Source organism: Mesoplodon densirostris, chromosome 15 (genome assembly GCF_025265405.1).
Source record: "Mesoplodon densirostris isolate mMesDen1 chromosome 15, mMesDen1 primary haplotype, whole genome shotgun sequence".
Lineage (NCBI taxonomy): Eukaryota > Metazoa > Chordata > Mammalia > Artiodactyla > Ziphiidae > Mesoplodon > Mesoplodon densirostris.
The window spans coordinates 24,903,207-24,909,520 of record NC_082675.1 but is presented as its reverse complement, the minus strand read 5'-3'; the positions used below and the strand labels follow the sequence as shown (position 1 = coordinate 24,909,520).

The 6,314-nt window shown below is 49.3% G+C and overlaps 1 pseudogene; it reads right to left on the bottom strand.

The window, feature by feature from the left end:
- Positions 1-3,908: 3,908 nt before the first annotated feature.
- LOC132502427 (probable non-functional immunoglobulin lambda variable 5-48) lies at positions 3,909-4,408 on the bottom strand (annotated as a pseudogene).
- Positions 4,409-6,314: the final 1,906 nt, after the last annotated feature.

Here is a 6,314-nt window from a genome sequence, read left to right as displayed (position 1 = left end):
GTCATACCTGGTCATGATTCTGCCTGAGTCACCTTCCCAGGTTGATATGTGGTTGCTGTTGTGTTTGTAAGGTCTCCAGGTAACGTCCCAGCCCTGATTGCACGTCTCTGTTCTTATTTCTGCCTTTGCTGTGAGAATATGATGTTCTCGGGGAAAGGGTGTCTTTTTCTTGATTACTTCCATGGGTCTCGTTAACCGCTGAATGATACAGTATTTATTTGCGACTCTGATGAGAGTCCCATTTATAGTCACAATCTTTATATCAAACATTTTACTGAGAAAGATTATGAAACTAGACTCTGATGTATTTAAGATATTTTTAGGTCCTCCCTGAGCAGCTGTGCTGGGATCCAGGGCAGTCCCACAGCACACCCTGCTGGTTTTATGTGGGAAAAAGAAAAAGTATCCCAGAAAATGTATAGTGAAAAAACCTGTAAAATGCATCATTGCCTAGTAAGGTACAACATTGTCTACATCAGATATAACATGAGTAACAGACCAATTTCCTTATAAAATAGAAAATGTTATGGAACTTCTCCAAAGAATGACATAAGATACAGATAGTTTCACAGGAAACATTGAACAGAACTTCAGAGATCAGATGGTTCCAACTTAATTTTTTTCATATTTTTTCATAAAGTTTGAAAAAATATACAATTTCCTAGTTCTTATAGAAAACATATAACAGTGATGAAAGCACCTGACTCCTTACACAAAACTGTTACAGAATAGTAACATTAAATATTGATGAAAATGTTCTAAATAAAATATGAACAGAGATTTCTTACTAGATTAATAAATTGATACTTTTACTCCCATGATACAAGTTGGGTTCCCTATTACTAAATACTTTAATATAATGCCAATAATAATACAATATATTATTGTCTTAAATGATCATGAAAGAGACTTTGACCCAACCAAACAGCAATTCCTAAAAAAATCCACATAAAAATACAGACAGATACCTTTATAATATGATAATACATATTATCTCTCACACACACAGATAACATAGTCCTTAAGCCAGGATTTTAGTTATTAGTGTGGTTAAAGATCAGGAACAGGCAAAGGTGACCTTTAGCTCCATTATTATTCAACATTATTCTGCAAGTAGTAGAAAGTCAGTGAATGAAATGATGTCAATGGTGAGGACGTAGCATTGATGGGAAGGACCAGCAGTTCTTCCTAAAGATCCAAAAGGACATTTCAGCCTCAGACAGGCTTCTGCTGGTGCAGAAGTGATGGCAGAGGTCTCCCCACTGAGGGACTAGCTGCAGACTGTGACTAGTACAGGTAACAGCTGGTAACCAAGTAGAGATGGTGGACCCAGGGGGGCAGAGGGGAGTCTGGGCCACCTGCCCAGGGTGAAGAGAACCTTGGAAGGTGAGAAGCATAGTTTGCCTCCCACTCAGGCTGCATCCTGAGTCACGTCAATCCTCACTTTATGGAGGGTCCTCAAGGGGGAAGAGAATGAGAACATCTCTGCAGGCGCAGAAAAGCGAGGACCCCAGAAGAGGCATCTGGTGTGATGGGCCCAGGGGGGCCATGGACGGGGGCACTGGGGAGAGGCTGGGGACTCTCTCTGCCCCATGCAGAACTCTGGACCCTGGAGACAAGGTCTGTGACACACAGCAGACGACTTGTCTTGAGCCGACGTCTTGCTGCTGAAACTCGGCCTCTGTCCAGTGACAAATAGAAACGCGGAGACAGAGTTTTGGGTGAAGTAGAAAAGAGTAGCTTTTATTGCTTTGCCAGGCAAAGGGGGCCACAGAGGGCTAATGCCCTCAAGACTGTGTGACCCACCCTGGAGGGGCTAGTGAGGAGTTTTATAGTGTTCAAGGATCAGGGCATAATCAGCTCGTGGACAGTTCTCAGATTGGTTGGCATCAAGGTGACGTTTCAAGCATCATCAACCTTCTGGTTCCAACCAGTCTAGGTTCTATGTGCTTGTGGTCAGCAGTTTTCATCTGGTGGGGGTTTGCTTCCTGTACAAACAACTTAGGAATGTGTGTCAGGCCTTTATCTACCTTCATCTTTCAGGGAACTGGGATTTTGGTGATTCTGCAGGAACTGGGAGTTCGGTGATTCTGCGATGTGGCAGAATTATAGTCTAAATTGATACCAGTTCCCCAGCCCAACAGCTATTCTTTGTCTCTCCATCTTCACGTTTCCCAATCATTCACTCCTGAGTCAGCATTTTACTTCAAAAGACGTGGACACAGGGGCTTGTACACGGTTTCAGTCTCAGGACTAACCTGGAATCAGATCAGCCAACAAGAGCACCTGAGGGCCTGAAGGATGCCGTGATGGAGAAATAGACAGTGAAAGAGGGGTCTGTGTCAGACCTGGTATATGAGACTGGTCCCCACCTCTGCTATAAGCAGAGGGAGAGGGGAAAGGAAGTCAGCCTCTCAAGATTGGATAGTTCAGCCAACCAAATACGCAGGTGGCAAATCAGCACAGGAAAGGAGGCTCAGCATCGTTTGTCATTAGGGAATGTGTATTACAACAACAATGAAATGCCCCTATATGGCGTGGCTAAAATGAAATTCTAGTAAGTGAAAAAAATACCCGACAGGTAATTTCCCATGGTGATGTTGGTATGAAAATAAACAAATACTGAATCCATTTCCCCCCATGGGTCGTACATCTACACTGGTGAATTGTTTGAAACAAAATAGGAGTCAGAATGTGAAACTGCAGTAACACAGATTGAAAGATGCATGTTCAGTGAGCATCTTTTTGACAGTTGGCTAAAGCCACGCTGTGGGTCACTGCATCATGACGTTTATATACTGATTATTGAAGGAAAATCACTTCAAAGAAGGGTGAAACGGCCACACAAACTCTCTCACCTTTAAATTCAACACAAGGGAAGATTCTGGAATTACTAAGCTGGAAAACTTTTAAAAGGAGTGTAATATTTCAAGCACATTTTATGGTACTGAAAAAATTTATAAAACTTTATTCTTCTCCCATTCTAAGGTTTTTGGCACCGTTTATTTTGAAATTAACATCATGATTCAGAAAGCTCTCATAAGGGACAAGGAGACTTATTTTGGGATTCATAGTGATGCAATGTCCAAAAAAACCTCTTAAAAATCCTACTAATATTTTTTTACAAGAAATACATACATTTCCAACTGGGGTGAACCATCAGAATTCTGTTACCAACATGGATACTTTGCTGGACTCTGAAAAAATGAAGGAATACAACACTTTAAAAAATGTCTGAGTGCCCGTCTACAGAGGTCCCAAGGCTACGTCCATGTTTGACCCATTGATGCCATTTTATTTTCAAAGCAACACCACGCAGTCTCTACATTCAGGTTCATTGCTGGTTCCTGGAGCGCTGACACTGATCTCTGGTGAAATCTCACTCTTGCAGTAGAGACATGTCAGACGCCTTATGTTTGCAGTTGGCCTTCTCATTTGGAGGCTGAAAGCACAGCCTGGGGCCAGGATGAGCACGGGGTTACTCTCTGTCTCTCTCTCTCTCTCTCTCTCTCTCTCTCTCTCTGTCTCTCTCTCTCCACACACACACACACACACACACACACAGACACACACACACACAATCTTTCCTAGGAAATGTGTGGTACCATGGATTGCCCTCTGGATGGGTTTCACCTTCTGTTCCATTGCTCTTTACTATTGGAAACGTCCTGAATTCTGCATGTAAGTGACTGTCATTTTTCAATTATCAGTTTTGGTATAAATTTTAGTATGTTCGTTTAAACTTTCTAGAGTTGTCACGGTCATTTTACATAGACAGTAGAGAGTTCTAGTGTGGCACCAGTCTACATCAGAAATGTTCTGCTGATTTTATCAGGAAAGCTATTAACTGTCTCAATAAACGTGTCAAAGCTTGGAAACGAGGGGCGCAGGGTTTTTGTCCCACTTCGTCATCTGTCTCTGTCACTGTGCTCAGCACCACTTGTATACACTTGACAGTAAGAGTCAGCCTCGTCCTCAGGCTGCAGCCCAGAGATGAGCAGGAGCCCTGCGTTGGCTGAGGCATCTTTGGACCCAGAGAAGCGGCTGGGGACCCTGGTGCTTATCAGAGTCTAACTTGAACCTCAGGAGGTACCTCAGGGGAGGGCTCCCTGGCTTCTGCTGCTACCAGTATATGCCTTTACCACCTACACTGATGTCACTCTCAGGGTGCAGGTGAGTCTGGCTGATGCTCCCAGAGATGCAGAGAGGGAGGGAGGCTGAGTCAGCACAGGCTGGGAGAGGCACCCTGCAGACACAGACACATCAGATGAGGAGAAGGGACAGGAGGCAGCTACTCGGGGACCTGAGCCAGAAGGAATTCCTCAGGCTGGGATGGGCCCTGGTCTCTGAGGCCTGTCTTACCTGTGCAGAAAGAGAGGAGCATGAGGAAGGCAGGGGTCCAGGCCATGGTGCTCACAGCCGCTGCTCACGACACAGAGCTGGGGCTGGGCTGCCCCACTCCTCTCTTATGTCTCCCCGCTGGCGTCACAGAGGGGCTGTCACACAAATGTGTCCCCACCCACTGCCACTCCCCCATGACCCCTGACAGGGTCTGGGGCCCTTGCAATTTTTCTTTTTGCAGAGAAAAATTGAAGCAGATGAAGATAAGTGAAAGGAGACCTGTGTTCATAGATTGGATGACTTCTTACTGTGAAGGTGTCAATCAATCCTGCCCAGTTGATCTGCACGTTCAAAGCAACCCCATCATATGTCCCCGGACACTCGGGGATGTGGCCTGTCCTGTGGGTTGATGTACTCTAGGCGTCATGAACGTTGGGAGATCTTGGAGTCTCTGACCTGTGCTTCCTTGACACGCTGACATCTCAGGGTCTTTGTGGGGACCCGGAGTTCAGATCCTACATGTCCTCTGGGATCACCTCCACCCTGCTGGCCTGGCTCCCCCGCTCCATGGACCCGGCCCCTGTCCTAGATCCTCATCCTCCCCCTGTGTCTGGTACACGGGAGACAGTCCTTAAATATCCTCTAGAGAATGAATGGCTGGCTGGCTGGATGAATGAATGATGCAGCCAAGTCCCCCATCGGGTGGTGACTTAGAGCCCCTCTGTCCTTCCTCTAACGGAGGACATGAGTCCCTTGTCCTGAGTTTTACTGACATGTTTCCAGGCTTTCCTACCATGGGTCTCTATGTGACAAATGTACACACACCCACCCCCCAGCCCCAACCCCTGCCCTTGCAACTGCCCTCACCTGTGTCAGTCGGGCATCCACCTGACATCTGGACCACCCGTTCCTGTCCCACGGCCTGGGGTCAGCTGGTCACCGCCCTGTGTCCCTCCTCAGGCCACGTGCCATGTCACCCCTTCCTGTTTCCTCTGTGTCCTGTTCGTCCAGTCTCCCCGAATGTCCCCTGGCTGGGTCTCTCTGTCCCAAGTTCTGTCCCAGAGTTTTACTCAGAGCTCGGTCTCTATCTGGCCCCACTGAGGACCAGCACCACCGGGATTAAAGATCTCCCAGCACACGGGGAGGTGGCAGGACGGCCCGAGGGGGTCCCTGCTGGGCGCCCAGGCCCTGCTCCACCCCCAGCCCTGCGCCCCAGGGTGTGTGCAGTCTCCTCCCTGACTTGCTCTGGAAGGACCAGCGTCCCCTCCTTCTGTGTCCTCCTCTGTGAGCGTCCTTGTCCCCGGGAGCTCCTGCTCACAGCACCAGGGCCAGCCCGCCTCCTCTGAGCCCCCGCGTGGGCAGATCCGCTGTGCTCGCTGTTCCCTGAGTCCTGTCCTCAGCTCCGCAGCGGTTCCCACGCCCTCCTGGGTCAGGATGTCGCCTGTGCCTCCCGCTAGACCGCCGCCCGCGGAGCAGGGACCCGAATCAGTGAGGCTACACCAGGACCACACTTGCCTCGTGCCCCGTAGGGAAGAGTCACGTGTGGGAAACGCAGGGGTCAGGGACACAGGTGACCGTGAGATTGTGGACCAGAGCGAGAGGAGGAGAGGTTGGCCCGGAGACCAGCAGGGGGCGCTGTGCGGCCGTCTCTGGTGGATCGGGCCGGACAGGGGCGCCCAGCTGGGCAGCCCTCCCCTGCCGGAGGCCCAGCGCGGGAACCTCTGCTTCCTTTGGGGAGGGGGCAGCTGTGTCCTCTCTGGGCCTGGCCGAGTCCCCTGCACGTGGCCCGTGTGTGGTCCCGGAAGCTGCCTCCTCCCCGCCCCCACTCATGGGGGAAACTAGTGCATCAGGCAGGTTCCCTGGGTCCAAGGGCCCCAGACCCTGTCAGGTGACTCCAGCTCTGTGTCGTGAGCAGGGGCTGTGAGCACCATGGCCTGGACCCCTGCCTTCCTCATGCTCCTCTCTCTGCACAG